A 17,591-nucleotide genomic window follows, 5' to 3' on the forward strand; every position below is an offset into this window, starting at 1 on the left:
GGTGAGGAAGATCCAAGATGAGATGGATTGACTCAATGCCTAGATAACTGGGATTAGGTCTGTCAGAGATGACGAGATTGGCTCAGGTTAGGGCAGGATTCAGAGCTAATGTATATAGGTTTGCGATTAGTTGCAGATGATCAATGCACATAAAAACAATACAATAAATACTTCAGTACAAAATAAACATTAATAAGTGGCTAGCAAACACATTTTAAGTAATAAACTTTTGATACCACAACTTGCCACCCCTTCCTTCCTAATCAGTCCTCAACACCCATAATTTCCCTTTCATAGACCTCTTGTTCTGTGTCCACTAACTCGGACTCATAGTAACTATATAAGTCAGAGTCTGGTGGCCTACTGGTAAGGAGTTGCACTACCAAGCCAAAGTCAGGGGGTTTGAATCCACCAGGTTCCATGGAAGAAAAATTAGCAATCTCCTTCTGCACAAATCACAGCTTCTGAAATTTGCAGCCTTTGGGGTTGTAGTGCAGCTTCTTACCACTTTGTTGTTGTTATGTGCCATCTAGTCACCTGCGACTAGGTACAAAAGCCTTAAATCCTTCTCCATCCCTTGTCAATCTTATTCTCTGACACACCTATCCCCATTATCCCAGTGACTGAATCAATCCATCTTATCGAGGGTCTTCCCCTCCTGCACGATTTCCCAAGCATGATTTCCCTCTCCAAGGACTGATCCCACCTTACAATATGTCCAAAGTATGTCAGACGAAGCCTCAGAATCTTTGTTTCCAAGGAGCAACCTGGCTTCATCCTCTCCAGGATGAACTTGTTCTCCTAGCAGTTCATGGTATATTCAGTAATATTCTCCAGGACCAAAGCTCAAAGGTATCAATTCTCCTGCTATCATCCCTAGTCATTGTCTAGCTCTCTGATGCATAGCAAGTAATTGCAAAGACCATGGCCTTTATCAGGTACACCTTAGTCTCCAGACTGACATTGCTCTTCAGTACTTGGGAGAGGTCTCTGACAGCAGATTTTCCCAATGCAATTCATCTTTTAATTTCCTGGCTACTGGTACCAAATGTGTCAATTGTAGAGCCAAGCAAGCTGAAGCCGTCAACAATCTCAATCTCTTCATCATCTATCATGATGCTGCCAATCAGCCCAGTGGTGAGAATATTTTCTTGATGTTGAGCTTCAATCCATATTGAAGGCTGCAGTCCTTGTCCTTCTGAAACAAGCGCTTCGGGTTCTCCTCAGTTTCAGCAAGCAAAATTGTGTCATCTGCATAAGGCAGATTGTTGAGGAGTCTACCTTCAATCCTGATGCCACACTTCTCATAGAGACCAGCCTCCCAGATAATCTGTCCCACATATAGACTGAAAAGATATGGAGATAGGACACATCCCTGGTGCACACCCTTCCCAATTTTTAACCATTTAGTGTTCCCTTGCTCTGTTCTGACGACTTCCTCCTGGTCCAAGTATAGGTTTCGCATAAGCACAATCAAGTGTTCTGGGACTCCCATTCTTACCACTAGCATATAAATAATGACCTTAATCTCAAACGATAGTATTTACAAAATTAAAATTGACAGCAAGCTTCCCCCCCTTTTTTTTTGCCCTCACAAGAGGCTTCAACATGTTTCCTGTACTGACAGCAGACTGTTTAAGTTCAGATCTCAGAAGAAGATCAAAGGCAGATCTGCAACTCTGACCCAGGTCCGTGGGCTGGTCTGAGCACTCAAGGTCAAGAAACAGATCTTATTCTCACAGAAACCAGAGATCAAGCCCATCAGGAGTGGATCATACACTATTTTCTTGCTGAACATCCGGAGTCCCTACAGGATGAGCTGCTCCCAAAAGCCATTGTTGACCCGAATTCTAGGCCCTAAGGACTTGGCCCAGGTGTGGGTGTCTAGCCAAGTTTGGGCTGCGAGTTTGGGAGACAATGGAGGCAGAGGGTGGTTTTGTCTCCATGGAGACGCATAATGGCAGTGACAGGCTCAACACAATCACAAAGGCTTGAGAGAGGGTTCTGTGGCCATAAACCATGTACTGGACATCCTCAATTAAGGAGTCCATCACCGAGGTGTTGACAACCATTCTGATCAACTTGCTTGGCATCATATGTGCTTGTTGCTGGCCACACAGTTGCTGGTGTACAGGTTAGAGGTGACCAGTGAGAAGTCATTGACTGGGGTGGGGGTGCTCTCAGAAGCAAGCAGCTACAGAGGGAATAGGCTCCTGGAAGGCAAATAGGCCACAGGTGAGAGGACAGAGTGACAGCTATCTGCTAATCTAATTCATTTAGGAAGCAGCCTATGCTGTGAAGTCTAAAAGAGTCACATCTAGAGAAGTCTGAGGGTGAGAAGACAGAGCAGAATCTCAGGGCCTCAATTCTCAGCACCCCAAAGCTCAGGTTTCCTGACAGGAAGGAATCGGCTGAGGCAGATCTTTGGAAAAAGCCACCGACACTCCCACCTGGGATCCCAGGACTCCACGTTCAGTGATTTTCACATTGGACCTCAAGTACCCTTCTCCAGAGATCTGTACTGAATTTTGTTAAGCACTTTAAGTCAGTTAGTCTTCTGAATATCTTGAGGAGTTTGGAAGTTCAAACAGGAGAAAATCCATGAGCTCTGGTGGGTAATGTGCAGGGACCTGTCCTGCTAGCCAAAAGATGGTGCCTCCTTGGGGGTTTGAAACCACCAGCAGTTTCATGGGAGAAAGATGGGCAATCTCTTTCTGTGCAATTTATAGCCTCTGAAAAATTTATCACTCTGAGTTGGTTCCCAGTTGATGACAAGGAGTTAGAATTTGAGTACAATTACACTTTTTATTAAATTCAAGGGAGAAATCCTGGAAGTCAGAATTTGGGTATCAAGCTGGATCTTAAAAACGTTTGAGGTAGGTCCCAATTGCCTGGGATAATACAAACACCTGAGCTCCCAAAGGTCAAAGACAGACTTCCAAAACCAAAGAAGATCACATACTCAAGGATCTGGAGGGAGTTAGAGAGTTTTCAAGAGAGATCTACATCTTCATAAAAGCAGATGCTAAAACCAATCCTGCTCACGTAAGTTAACACCCCTCAGGTGCCTGGGCCGTGCTCCATTGCAGTTGATGTTGCTGTTATTTGGGATCAATGAGTCACCAGATCAAGATCAAGCTAAGACAAGCCTGGCCTGCTCCCTACAGTCTCCCTCTCTCGATATCCAATAACTCTCACTGCCATGGAGTTGGGTTCAGCTCACAGACAACCTTCCACTGGGCTTCTGAGGCCATGAATCGCATGAAAGGAGACTATCTTTCTCTCTTGGAGTGGCTGGTGGATTTGAACCTCTGGAGAAGCTCACCTTTTGGGTTAGAAGCACAGCTCTCTACAGACATAGCACCAGATCTCCCAGATATGTTGCTGTTGCTGTGTAGTGTCAAGTCAGAACCTTCTCCTGCATAGCTGACCCTCCAGCAGGTTTTCAGAGGCACAAGGGGAGATAAACATCAAACTCTCGTGTAGATTCAGTCTCAGAGTGACCCTATAGGACCAGCCCATGGGTTTACAAAGCCTCTAAGTCTTTACAAAAGCTGACTGTCATAAGTCTCTCTCTTCCATAGGGAACAGGCAGTGGGCTCCAAGTCACTAACCCTTCGGTTAGCAGCTCAGCCATCTGTGCTCCTTAGCCCAACACAATCCCTGAGAAGGCAACCCAACCCCCCCTCCATTTGTTTTTCTCCTCATTCTTCCTCAGAGCAAGGCCAGAGGATCCAAATCTTTACCTTTCTGTTAAAGGTTCAACATATAATGCAATATGCCGCCACCACCTGTAAAGCAGAAAAGCTGTTTTCCATTTCTAAAAGGGTAATTTCCTTTTAAGAACTAAATAACCAAAGATATCTGCTTGTGCCTGAAAAGATAATATAAGAGACTTAAGTCTAATTCATTTCATATCCACCCTTTTGAAAGATGTTACTGCAACTCCCAAGATTTAAAGGAGACTTTTTTAAAAAACGTAGGTTAATAATGACCATTTTTTAAGCCATTACTCCCATTATGCTGATTTTCCTTTTCTATGAGGAAAATAAGCAAATTTATAGTGCAGTTAGGATTCTGTGAAGCAGTAATATCCTCTTTGGAGTTACTAGAAAATGAAAGCATGAATTTGGGCTTTTAAATTATGTGACTGCCTAGATTTCTGATAGAGAACACAAATACTGTACTCTGAAAACTTTAGAGATAACTTTAGCAGAACTCTTTTCATTACGATTTACCGATGAAACATCTGAGGCCAACAGAAGTAAAACACGAGCCTAATGAAAAGGAAAATTCTTAATTGTTCTCCTCCCATCCCCCACACCTCACCCATGTTCTTGTTGTAAAAGGAAATTGTAGGCTTGCTTTCTTGAAAAAAAGAGGTAGACTATAAACCCCTTTTTGTCACAAGCTTCTCTCTGTTATCAGATCTCAGAGGGCCTAAAAACTATTTATCTGTTCCTCCCTTAAATAAACATTGTGTCGGCTTATTCAGAGGAAAAAGTAACCATTGGTTGTCCCTGTCTGCCCTTTCTCCTTAGAATGTTTGCATTTTAGCTGTGGAGTGATCACCTGGTGCCCTGTGACTCACCTGCCCGTAACACATACTCACATGGGTCAGCGACTTCCTGGTCCCATAACTCATCTCCATACACTTCTTTCACTCACGCACTCAAAAATTCAGCTCACTGCCATCAAGTCAGAACCAACTCATAACCCTAATCACAATTCATTCCAATTATATCAGTCGCAAACTAGCCATCAGAATATGAGGTTCAAAAATGCCCCCAATGCTTACTCTATCAAACCAGCCCATCATTCTAACAATATATCATTTCTCCAATTCCCACCAAATCCAAACCTCTAGTTGGTGTTTCTTCAGGAAGTACACAGGAAGCTCTCTCAGCTGTCGAACGTGTGCTAGCCCAGGACTATCCGCTTTTATTGGAGTGCTGGGGTAGACCACGCCCCCAGGGGAACTAAGGATGGTGATTGGGCCATGTCATTCTAGCAGGGCAAGTGAAATTGAAGCAGCTGGATCAACTTAACAATAGTCTTGTTGTTCCGAACCACCGAGTCAAGTACAACTCTAAGAGACTCTATGAATAAAAAATCTGAACCCAGTTCTATAGATATTGTTGTTTCTCCAACATTCATAGAGTTTCCAAAGGCATGTTGTTTAGGAAGTGAGTGTCAATCCTGCTTCCCACCTGTCTTTATCTAGAAACTACACCAAACACTGTCCACCATGAGTAAGTAACAATTATGGCATTTGAAACATCAGTGGCACAGCGTTCATTACCACAGCAACCCCAAGTTATCTCAGAACAACAAACTGGCATACCAGTGCGGTGCCACTTAGAAGCATGTTTTTCCCAAACACGATTGACACCAGGTTCAAGGACCCAACTGACTTTTAAATACAAAGGCTTGCCCACCAGGTCCTGATTGACTTAAACAAGAGCCTTCTGGCCCACAGCTGATTGTTAGCTATATCCAGTAAATCCAGGCAACCAATCAGCTCACACACAATTATGAACGAAATAAAAAACAACCAGTTTATACCCGACGTTCAACTAAAACAAGAAAACTTACCCTCCAGAATCCAACTGTTTCACACATGAGCCTCCAAACTGGAGACTTAGTCAAGGTCCAACCAACTTTTTTATGACCATAGTCTAGGGAACCCAAAATTTTCAACAAGTCCTACTGCAATAGCTGACTCAACAGTGAGTTTTCAGAGGCTGAAAATCAAGGGGGAGGATATTGTTCACCTTTCTCCAACAGACCTGATGTTGGAGTCAAAGCTGCAGTAGCATCATTTTGGTCCACCACAGCTTTCTGTGGAAAATCCCTTTACTCATAAAAGCATACCTTAATTTCCAATAAAAGGGACAACATAATTGGAACAGTCTTAAACTTGTGGTAAGAAAACCAGTCTCAGTTTAAAGACTGAGATGTGTCTGATTCAAGTCACAGTCTTTCTAATCACCTGCTGTTCATCTGAGAGTTGAACAATGAGTAAAGCAGACAAAAGAATCAAGGCATTTGAGCTGTGATGTTGGAGAAGTGTGCTAAATATCTCATAGCCAAAAGAACATAGCAAAAAAAAAAAAACCCAAATAGATTTGTCTTGGAGAAGGTAGTCAGAGCGCTCCTTGGAGGCAAGGATGGCAAAGCTTTGTCTCACATACTTTGGATATGTTGTTAGGAGAGGCAAGTCCTTGGAGAGGGATATCAAGCTTGGAAAGATAGAGGTCTGTGGAAGAGAGGAAGACCTTCAACTAGACGGATTATCACAGTTTCTGCAGCAATGGACTCAAACATGTCAGGGATGATAAGGATGTTGCAGGATAGAGTAGGGTTCAAATTTGCTTGTCATAAGGTCACTATGAGTCATACTCAACTGGATGGCACTTAACAACAAGAAGCCTCATTGATCTTAAATGCAATTTCTAACAAATTCCATGTGACTTTATTATCAACCAGTCAGAGTTAGGAACTATTAATTCTAAAAATGTTTTCCTTTTACTTGAGAAATGGAACCCCACAACATCCGAATTATTATCCAGAGGTGACAATAGTAACATTTGATGTACCTTTTCACGCCCTGCTGATGTTATTACTCAAGCAAATGCCAAAAAAAGCACTCCTGGGAAAGGAAAGGACACCTCACCCTTGTCCACATCACCACTCATATTTTGCTGTCTAAATTCAGTTTATATCATGTTATGCTGGATTGTTGAAGGCTGAAACTTCCTTCAAGTATTTGGCTTGTAGCTCTGATTTTGGAGGCTGGTGACATGATTCATTTGGGCTGTGTAGACACTGAGATGTGCACACACTGTTCAATGTGCTGGTATGACGATGTAAATTCTGTGCTAGGCATAGATCTCAAGCAGAAGAGGAGGAACATCAGCACTCTGATACTGCTGTAAAGAAATGCAATTTGTTTATTAATCCCTCCTTAAAAAGAAAGACCAATGAAAAATCATCAAGAAACCTGAAAACTAATTTTGAAGTGAGAGATTCATGTGTGCCTCACACAAACATCTTACACAGACCTAAAAAGACAGCCAAGATAAACATGCCAAAAATCTGAACATGAGGATTTTATAAGTACAATTGAAAACTTCAGCTTGAAAATGATGTCCTCCTTGTTAAGATACCTTTCCAATAAGCTTTTGCTGACCTAGATTTTCATCATCATAATCCTATTTGTTTCCTACCTATCTAAGTGCTGATTTCATTTTTATTTATGTTTCAGAATGTGTCCTCTTTCTAGGCATGACCACAAGTTTACAAAAAAATTAACCCATCTACTAATAAAAAGCTCTTCTCTACTTCAAACAAAAAGAAATTGTAGAGTTACATAAATAAACCAAACATTCAAAGGAAACTCAAATACCAAATAATCTACCACTGGAGTTTGGATCTGATAATCTAAACACAATAATCTACCTGAAGCTCTGAAAGAGAAGGTGGTCTGGTAATGATGCGAAAAGATGCTAAGGATCCAACAAGATCAACAGGAAAGCTTTCTATCCTCAAAGGTTGTTGCTGTTGTTAGAATAGACTCATAGCTTACCATCTAGCAAGTTTTCCAAGGCAGTAAATCACACAGAAGATTGTCCATCTCCAATGGAGCAGCTGGTAGATTTGAACTAAGTGCCTTTGGGTTGACAGCACACCTCTTTATGACTAGGCCACCAGTGCTCCCTCTCAAGCTTGTAGTGGTATCTAAACAAGAGGGGGAGAAATTACAAGAGTGAGAAGCCAAAAGGAAATAAACAGAGAATAGAATTAGAGCTAAAAACAGAAGAATGTCCTAGACAATTGCTTTCAATAAAATTGAAAGATACCAAAATATTAATTAATCAAATTGGTTGAAAATACATTTTTCTAAATGTTTACAAGTGACTTTGTTTATAGACTACATAAGAAGGATGACTTATTTTCTGTCAAAAGGTTGGTATTCAACATCGTTGATAGGCATGTCTTGCTTTATTCGCTTTATCAGATTGAATTTCCTAAGATTTATGACAACTCTCTATTAAGCAAGTCTATCAACACCATTTTTCCAAAAGCAAATACTTACTCTGCTTCTTTGTGTCACATTTCAGTAATATTCAAATTATTTCAAAACTTTACTAATAGATTATAATACAGTATAAATATAACTTCATGCCCTGGGAAACCAGAAAAATCATGTGACTTACTTTATTGCAACATTTTCCTTATTGCTGTGGTCTGAAATTGAGCCCACAATCTCTTTGAAGTATGCATTTAATTCCTTTAACCATCTTAATTTGTATTACTTCTTCTCTATAAAGGTACCTACCCTGCCCATATCTCTAAAAGAAACAGTCTAAAGTAAGCATGCCATCTATCATAAGGTTCCTGTGACTGATTAGTTCAGTCATATACACTTGGGTCAAGACGAGACAATCCTTTGTCTATCCAGAAGCCAATCAAAATGCATCCTCAAGAATTTAAATTAAGACTTTTGCCAATTCTCCAGGGAGGAGAATACAGTTGAGCTAGACAGCTCACGTGGGCTCTGACTGAGCTTGCCATGTTAGTGTAGACAAGTATGTAGAGGTTGTGATCATCAGAAAGGAAAGATGGAACAAAAACCAAATGCTTAAGACTCTTTAAAAGGAGCAAGAGTCACATGGGGACAGCCATATCAGACCTTTACCAGCTTCTCAAAAGGAAACTGTCCCTGTCAATAGCATGAACAACACAAAACCAATTCCCATGAGGTCAGACAGGTCCCCCACACTCTCATTCCTCATTCTACTCATCTCAACATCAACCTTACTTCTTAATTGAGTCTAAAATCCTATGCAATATGTCACAGACCACACAGAAGTGTATTAAGGAAGTCAAAAGTTTATAATCCAGGTTAGTAGAAGAATACAGTCAGTACAGCTTTCAAAAATGTGCTCACAGGCACCTCAGCCTTGAGCCTCACAACTTTAGACCCGTGTTATAAAGTTCCCAGTCCTGCCAATTTTGGCTCTACTCCACTCCCTACTCCCAAGTTGCCCAATAAACTTGGACAAAGGCTCTCAGCTTAGCTGTGGTTCTGCTTTGCGGGGTGGGGGGCAGTAGTGCCAAAATCTGCTCTGTCTCATGTCAGATCGCTGGTTCTCCACTGTGGCTGCTGTGGCTATTTCTCTGGTCCTAAAGGATGAGTTCCTTTCTCATCTTTGTTAGAGGTGAGGTTTCTTCTTTCTGCTGCTGCATCTACTCAATTTAATGGTGAGACTAGCCAATCCACTGTGGATTGGTGAGCCTGACCAAACCCCTTATGGCTAGGCAAACACACCCTATTCACATATTCCCACCCATTCATATGGTAAAGCCCAGCAATGACTAGGAAAGTCATTCTGAATGAGCCATTAGCTCCATAGACCCCAGGGTCCAAGACAGGTGAGAGAGAAGTTGGGAAAGTAATGATGGTAATGAGGTCCTCAGTCGTGATGTCTATGAAGTATCTACTTGTATATGGTTTTTTCTGTGCCCTTTTGTCAGTCTCTCACATATTTCTTTTCATAAATTAGATAAAATATGGAATAATTTCTTTTCTTTTATTGAATTTTATATCTAGAACACCACCATTAACTATTCCTTCTAAGTTAATCTTACTCTTTTCAAAAGGCCCAAATAGGCACAACAATTTTCTAAAGGAAAATATAACACTAGGAAAAGAGAGGATGCTAAAGACAAATCATTGAAATTCTACTCTAAAATATAAATGCATGTGTATGCATAAACACATTTGCATATAAAACAGTATAAAAATATCATAGATTTGGTAGTATTAAATGAGACAGAGTTACCTGGTATCTTTTGAATACTTCCGTTAACTTTACTCATATATAACAATTGCTCAAAATAATGAAGAGTATTTTGAATTTTACCTAAGGGAAAAGTGGTGATTTCTATTTCCATGAGATGAATTCTATATAAAATGCAAAAACCTGAACCATAAAGTGAAAAGAGACAATTTCATTATTTTTACAAAATAGAAAGAGAGGAAAATAGATCATTCTGTTCCTGAACCTCCAGTGGAAGGCAAGATTCAAAAGCAACAAATTTGCTAGGAAAAGGAGACATTTTTCTCTATTTTTTTTTTGGCTACAATATGCAGGATTTGATGGGGGCTGGATAATACAAAACAATCAAACCAGAAAGTGTCAAGCATGTGTGTCTAGGTTCAACATATAGGCTTTCCATGAAATCATACCTCAGTGACATATTCAAGCTTATTTACAAAATATAATCATGTTTTAAAAGACAAACAGTAAGAATTCACTCCTCTTGGGTTTGTTTTGGATTTTTTTCTGAGAAGAGCAAAGCCTTGAGAAGAAAATGATGATCAAAAAAGCTAGCGACAGCATTCTATACAGAAGAGTCGTCTGGCAGATGGTCACAGCTGATACAGCATGAACCCTGCCATCAAGATGGTTTAATGCATCACGTTCTTTCCAGCGATCCTGAAACACTGCATTGACCATTCAAACCAACTCTAAGAGCCAGAAAAGTGTTGAAAATTTGTCCATTTGTTCCTACCTTAAAAGGCAATAGAATAAATGTTTTGGTGATTGATTTTTAAATACTTGATGTAATAAGATGGTGTGTGTGTGTGTGTGTGTGTGTGTGTGTGTGTACACATGCACCTGCATGTTTGCTTGTCCAGATGAATTCTAAATTATGATAATAACAAGCAATAAGTAATCAGTAAATGTTGGAGATGATGAGGAGAGATTGGATCTCTTGTACATTGTTGGTGAGATTTTAAAGTGGTACAACCACTCTGCAAGGCAGTTTGACAGTTCCTCAAAAAAGCTGAACATATAAATTCCATATGACCCAGCTATTCCCCTGCTAGGAATATAACCTGAGGAAAATAGAACTGAGACACAAACGGAGATTTGTACACCAATGTTCGTAGCAATATTATTGACAAATCAAGAAAATGGAAACAGTCAAAATGTCCATCAACAAACTAATGGATGTAGGAATTGTAGTACATTCATATGACCGAATACTACGCAGCACTCAGGAGCAAAAATTTTGAAAAATATTATATAAATTGGTAAAGGCTAAAAATGATTATGTTAAGTAAACAAACTCAGTCTCATAAGGACAAATACTAAATAAGACCATTATTGTAAAAATAGAATTACTAATAAGATCTGCACATAAGTCCAAAGAGAGAAGAGAAGGGAAGCTGAGGGTGGAGAGGGAAGGAAATCTTAAGGTGACAGGATTTCATGGGCAAAGTGATGAGTTGAAGAAATTAGGAAAGATTCAGTGGGGACCTGAAAAGCTGGGGAAGTAGTATGTATAATGGTTCTATCCTTTCTCCAGACCTCTTCATTCTGTATACTGAGAAAATTTTTTGAGAAGCCAGACAACATGAAGGAAAATTTGGCATTAGAATTAGAAGGCTCATCAAGAATCTGCATTATGCAGATGATACAACTTTGCTTACTCAAAGTGAAAAGGATTTGAATGACTTGCTGTGGAAGATCAAAGACTACATCTAACCATCAAGAAAATAAAACCTCATCAGTGCACCAATAGACAACATCATGATAAATGGAGAAAAGATTAGTTGTCAATGATTTTCTTTTACTTAGATCCACAATCAACATCCATGGCAACAACAGTCAAGGAATCAGAAGATGTGCTGCTTTGGGAAAATCTGCTGTCAAGGACTCCTCTAAAATGCAAAAGAGCAACAATACAGATTAAAAACTGAGACACACCTTATCAAAGCCATAGTTTTTTCAATAACTTCCTATGCATCTAAAAGTTGGGCAACACCTTAGAAGAATCAATGCCTTTGAATTGTGATGATGGATAAAAGTATTGAATGGACTGCCAAAAGAATAAACTAGGTGGCCTTGGAGCAAGTACAACCATGGTGCTCCCTAGGGGTAAGGATAATGAAACTCGTCCCACATGCTTTGGACATATTGTCAGGATGGGTCAGTCCTTGGAAAAAGATATCATTCTGGGAAAACTGGAGAGTCAGAGGAAGAGAGGAAGACCCTCAACAAGGTGGATTGACATAGGGATTGAAACAATGGGCTCTAGCTTATCAGAGACGGCGAAGATGACACAAAATGAGAAAAGGATCAGATCTGCTGTTCATAAGACAGTCATGAGTTATAGTCAATTGGCTAGACCTAAGAACCATAACAGTCTGGAGAAGTCTCCATCCCCACCCTCTAAGCCTTACATGCCATTTTCAAAACCAGGAAATTCAGAGTACAGCTGGAAATGACCTGAAGTCTAAAATCCATTTTACTAAGTCAAAGTCAAGGTTTTCACACATCCTCTAAAGGTTCGGGAGTTGGGAGGAATCTATGTTCTTGTCTTTTCCAGAGCTTCCAGAGCTGCATGGTCCCTTCCTCCATCTTCAAACCCATCTATATGACATTTTCCAACGTCTCTCTGCTCTCATTAGCACATTTCTTTCTGTCTGTGACAAACTTCTATTCCATCTTTTTCTGTTATAAACTTCTCATTTCTCACACCAAGACATTTGTGGTTGCAGCCATGAATCACTTAGACAATCCAGTATAATCTACGCATTTCATAATTCTTAATTTAAAAGCACCTGCAGAAACTCTTTTGCCATTTAATATATCATTCACAAGTTTCAAAGATTAGCATATGGATCCTTGTGGGCTGAGGGAAGCGGGCGATATTCAGTGTACTCCAGGAGCCACGCTACTGAGGCATGCATGAAGCAGATTCCTTTTTTAAGATCTCTGGAGGGGAAAAGTGAAAATAAACTTCATTTATTTTGCCAGTCATGATTAAGATAATGCCACCAGCAAAGACATTTCAAATCTTTTTAGGTGGTCAAATTTGCAGTCATGCTCATTCTGTTTTCCACAAAAAAACTGTTTGTTGAAATTTACCAACCAATTTTCAGCAGCTCCTCTCATTCAAGTACATTTTCCATCTCCAACTGATGCACTAAGCAAGGGAATTATCATAGAGATGGAATTATTTGCTAAAAAATAAGCATAAGTTCCCTTGAAATATACTTTCCAACCTTTTCCAGAGGCGTTTCAACCCAGAGAACCAACCTAGGATCATTCTGATATGAACAAGCTCTCTGTCCCTGGGGTTTTTGGTTTCCTGGAACCAAGGATGCTTAAATGGCACAGAAATAAGCAATTTTACAAGTAGAACGAACAGGGTGGCTTTTTCCTCTTCAAGGCAACTTCTTTCCTGAAAAACTAGAGATTTGGGGTAGATATTAACAAGGGAGCTCTGGTGGCCTAGTGGCAAGAAATTGTGCTGCAATCCTGAAGGCACGCAGTTCAAGGCCACCAGCTGCTTCACAGGAGGATAGGGAATCTCCTCCCGTGTGATTACTGTCTCTGAAAACCCGCTGGGGTGTCAGCTATGGGTCAGTTCCAACTCGACAATACACAACAATAACATTAACAAGCTCATTAGAAGTTTCTAGTTTTGTGTCCTTTTTTAAAGGTTATGACTTGGTTCATGGTGGTTGTTGTTGTGTGTCATAAAGTCAGCTCCAACTCAAAGTGACCCCGTGTTCAACAGTACAAAACTGTGCCTCATCCTGTGTCACCCTCAAGATCTCTACTGTGCTCAAGCCCGTCCTGTCAGTCACAGTGTCAATCCATCTCACGGAGGCTCTTCCTCCCCTTCACTCACCCTCTGCTTTTCCAAGAACGATGTCTTTTTCCCTAAGGATTGCGTACACTCCTGATAACATGTCCAAAGTGTATAAGACAAAATAGGCAAATGGAAACATCATCGTCCTTGTTTCTAAGGAGTTCTCTGGCTGCCCTTCCTCCAAGGCAGATTTGTTTGTTCTTTCGGCAGTCCATGGTTTATTCAATATCCCTCACCAACACAAGTCAGAGGTCTTAATTCTGGTATTTGTTGTTGTTGTTGTTGTTATGTCACCTGTGAACCATAGCAACCCTATGAATAGCAGCTCTGAACCCTGCCCTGTACTGAGCCAGTCTCACTAATTCCAACAAACTAACCCCGATAGCCCCAGTTACCGCACCAATCCATTTCACCTGGGGTCTTCCTCTCCTGTACTGTCCCTCCCCCCTTCCAAGAATGATGTCCTTTTCCAAGGATCAGTCCCTCCTGGCTACATGCCCAAAGTATGTCAGATGGAATTTCAAAATCCTAGCCTACAAGAAGAAACTTGGTTTCACCCTCTCCAAGACAGACCTATTTGTTTTCTTGCCAGTACATGGTACATTCAAGACTCTTCTCCAGCACTACAATTTGAAGACATCAATTCTTCTTCTGTCATCCTTAGACATTGTCCAGATCTCTGATGTATAGCAAGTAATTGTGAAGGCCATAGCCTGGATTAGGCGCACCTTAGTCTCTAAACTAACATTGTTGCTTTTCAGCCCTGAGGAGAGGTCCCGGACAATAGATTTTCCCAGTATAATTCATCTTTTGATTTCCTGACTGCTGGTGTGGAGCTGAGCAAATTGTAATTACTAACAACCTCAGTCTCCTCTCCATCTGTCATGGTGCTGCCAAATGACCCAGTGATGAGACTCATTGTCTTGTATTTAGTAAATACGATTTACAAGAAGAGAGCCTTGAGGGAGCTCTGGTGGCCTAGTGGGCATGAGCTGCACTGCAATTCCCAGAGGTGCACAGTTCAAATCCACCAGATGCTTTGCTGGAGAAGGAGAGATAATCTCCTTCTTTACCAGTCAGATTTATTTTGATGGTACACACCAAAAAAATAATGAAATTTTAAATTTGTTTTTAAAAAAGGAAGGGAGCCTTGATGGTACAGTAGGTAATATACAGGGCTGCTAACAGAAAGGTTTCAGTTCAAATTCACCGGCTGCTTCTCAGAATAAAGATGAGCAATCTCACACAGTCATTCACAGACTCAGAGTGGGTAGGTATTTACAAAAAGGGTAATTACTAAGTCCTTTCCAAAATAAGTCCCTTTCTAACACAGAATCTTTTTTTTTTAATTTTTTTTATTTTTTTTTTCTAACACAGAATCTTATTCAGCAATGATATTTTGTATAACACAGTCCATCAAACACATCATACAAAAAGAGAAATTATAATTTAGTCCTCAAATTTATAGAGTTATAAAGCTATTTTGAAAGTCTAATTAACTAATGAATATCCCTTCTCTTTCTAAGAACTGATCCACCCCCTAAAATATTTGTACTTCATAAGCAATCACAATCTCATCCAGCCATATATGTTTTTTATTGTTATCATTTTTAATTAGACATGATATAACGAATCCTTAAGAACTATAAGGCCATGGGAGAGGTGTTAGGACAAAAGCAATTACAAAAGAGTAACTCAAAACAATTGGTAAATTGAGGAGGATCAAGGAAACCATTTGCCCCTCCAGTTCTATTGAAAAGACACTGGAATAAAATGTGATGTGTTAGAGGTTTTGGGTTGTTGGGCTGTGGGGTTTTATTTTAACATAAGCATTTATTCAAATAAATCAAGAAGAGGGAAAAGCAGATATCCTGAATGATGATGCATGGAATCGTCTACGTAGATACAGCTTAGGGCATCACAACATCTGAGAAAATACACGTTATGCAGCGATAGGCAGACCATTAAATACTCTGATGCGTGGTCTCTATTAAAATGAGATTGGTTTCTGAGTGAAAAAAATATCTATATATAGGATAGAGGAGAAGATGGAAAGAGAAGAAGCAATCCTGTTTTTACATCTCAGCTCAGTATCACGATAACATTGAAAATCCTGAATAGAGAATAAGGTATGAAATTACTTTCACAGTATATGAACATCATGGTCACTTCGAGTCAGTCATAATATTCTTTAAGGGATGTTTCATCCCAATACTTTAGATTTCAGCTCTGAGCTGATAACTGCCTGCAAAATACCAATATGAATTAAACATGGAAGATCACAAGACCCTGAATAAAACAAGGGGAACTTGATACAATTTGTACAATTAAAATAAAGCAGGTTAGAAAAAATCCCTTTCCAGTAGCAACTTTGTGGAGGAGCAAACAAAAATGCTTTCAATATAATTAACTAAGTCGGAATGAGAGAAAAAATAGGTGGTTAAGCAACTTTCTGGACTGATTTTCTTGATTTGTAGAAGTAACAAGTAAATTAGCTTCAAAATCAACACCTTAATCATGCAGTCATCATATATGACAGAATGGTAAAAAGTTGCACTGTCAACTCAAAGGTAGACAGTTCAAATCCATCAGATGTTTTGCAGGAGAAAGATGGGCAATCTCCTCCCATGTGATTTACAGCCTTTGAAAACCCACTGGAGTGTCAGCTGGAAGTTGGTTCCAGTTCAAGGGCACATAGAAACAACAACTTTGTAATGACATTATTCAAAGTGTTGTCATTTCAATGGAGAGCAAGACAAATATGTTCTCTCATCCTCATTAAGCTTACATTCTGGTAGGAAGACAAATGATAGATAAGTAGGGTTTTTTTTTTAAAGTAGAGCTCACAACCCAAGTTGAGCAGAGATACATGAAACAAATAATTACAGCAACACTTGCATAAACAAAAGCAGTTCCCTGTGAGAGAAATGAGTCACTAATCATCATTAACGAGTATGTATGTGTCTTCACTTGATGGATGCTTTTTTCCAAGAATCAGTGAGAACCCAGCAAAGTCACACTTCATAGATGATGTTGATTATGGATTTGTTTGATGAAATATGCCAAGAATTTAGGAAGTGCTATGTATGTGGAAGCCTCGCTAGCTATGTCTAAACAGTCAGACCCAAAGAGAATCTATTTTTACAAGAATTGTTATTGTTATATGCAGTCAAGTTGCTTGCAACTTATAGTGATGTTATGTATAACAACTCTGAACACTGCTCTATCTTGCGCCATTTTCATTGTCTCTGATATTGCTACCCACATTACCCTAACCACCAAGTTAATCCATCTCATCCAGCGTCTTCCTCTCTTGCATTGTCCTCCTCCCCCCACCTCCGAGCATGATGTCCCTCTCCAAGGACTAGTCCCTCCTGGTAACATACCAAAGTATGTCAGATGGAACTTCAAAATCCTTGCCTCCAAGGAGAAGCCTGGTTTCACCTTCTCCAGGATAAACCTGTTTATTCTCCTAGCAGTCCATGTGTTCAATATTCTCCTCCAGCACCACAACTCAAAGGCATATCATCCATAGTCATTGTCCAGCTTTGTGAAGACTATAGGCTGCATCTAGTGTACCTTAGTCTCTAGCCTGATATCACTGCTCTTTTAATACTCTGGAGAGGTCCCTGACAGCAGATTTTCCCAATGCAATTTGTCTTTTGATATCCTGGCTGCTGGTAACAAGAGTGTTCACTGTGAAACTGAACAAGCTAAAGCTGTTGACAACCTCAATCTCTTCACCATCTATCATGATGCTGCCAATTGGACCAGTTATTTCTCGATGCTGAACTTCAATCCATATTGAAGGCTGCAGTCCTTGACCTTATGCAGCAAATGCCTTAGGTCCTCTGTTTCGGCAAGTTAGGTTGTAGCATCTGCATAATGTAGGTTGCTGATTTGCAGGAATATAT

General features: G+C 40.0%; 1 pseudogene; it reads left to right on the forward strand.

Annotated features, from left to right (window-relative positions):
• The first annotated feature begins 3,778 nt into the window (after window positions 1–3,778).
• Window positions 3,779–17,591, forward strand: part of LOC102852830 — a 16,274-nt pseudogene continuing 2,461 nt past the window's right edge.

Source organism: Elephantulus edwardii, unplaced genomic scaffold (assembly GCF_000299155.1).
Source record: "Elephantulus edwardii isolate Elephantulus edwardi_28Jun2011 unplaced genomic scaffold, EleEdw1.0 scaffold00170, whole genome shotgun sequence".
In the NCBI taxonomy this organism is placed as follows: Eukaryota; Metazoa; Chordata; class Mammalia; order Macroscelidea; family Macroscelididae; genus Elephantulus; species Elephantulus edwardii.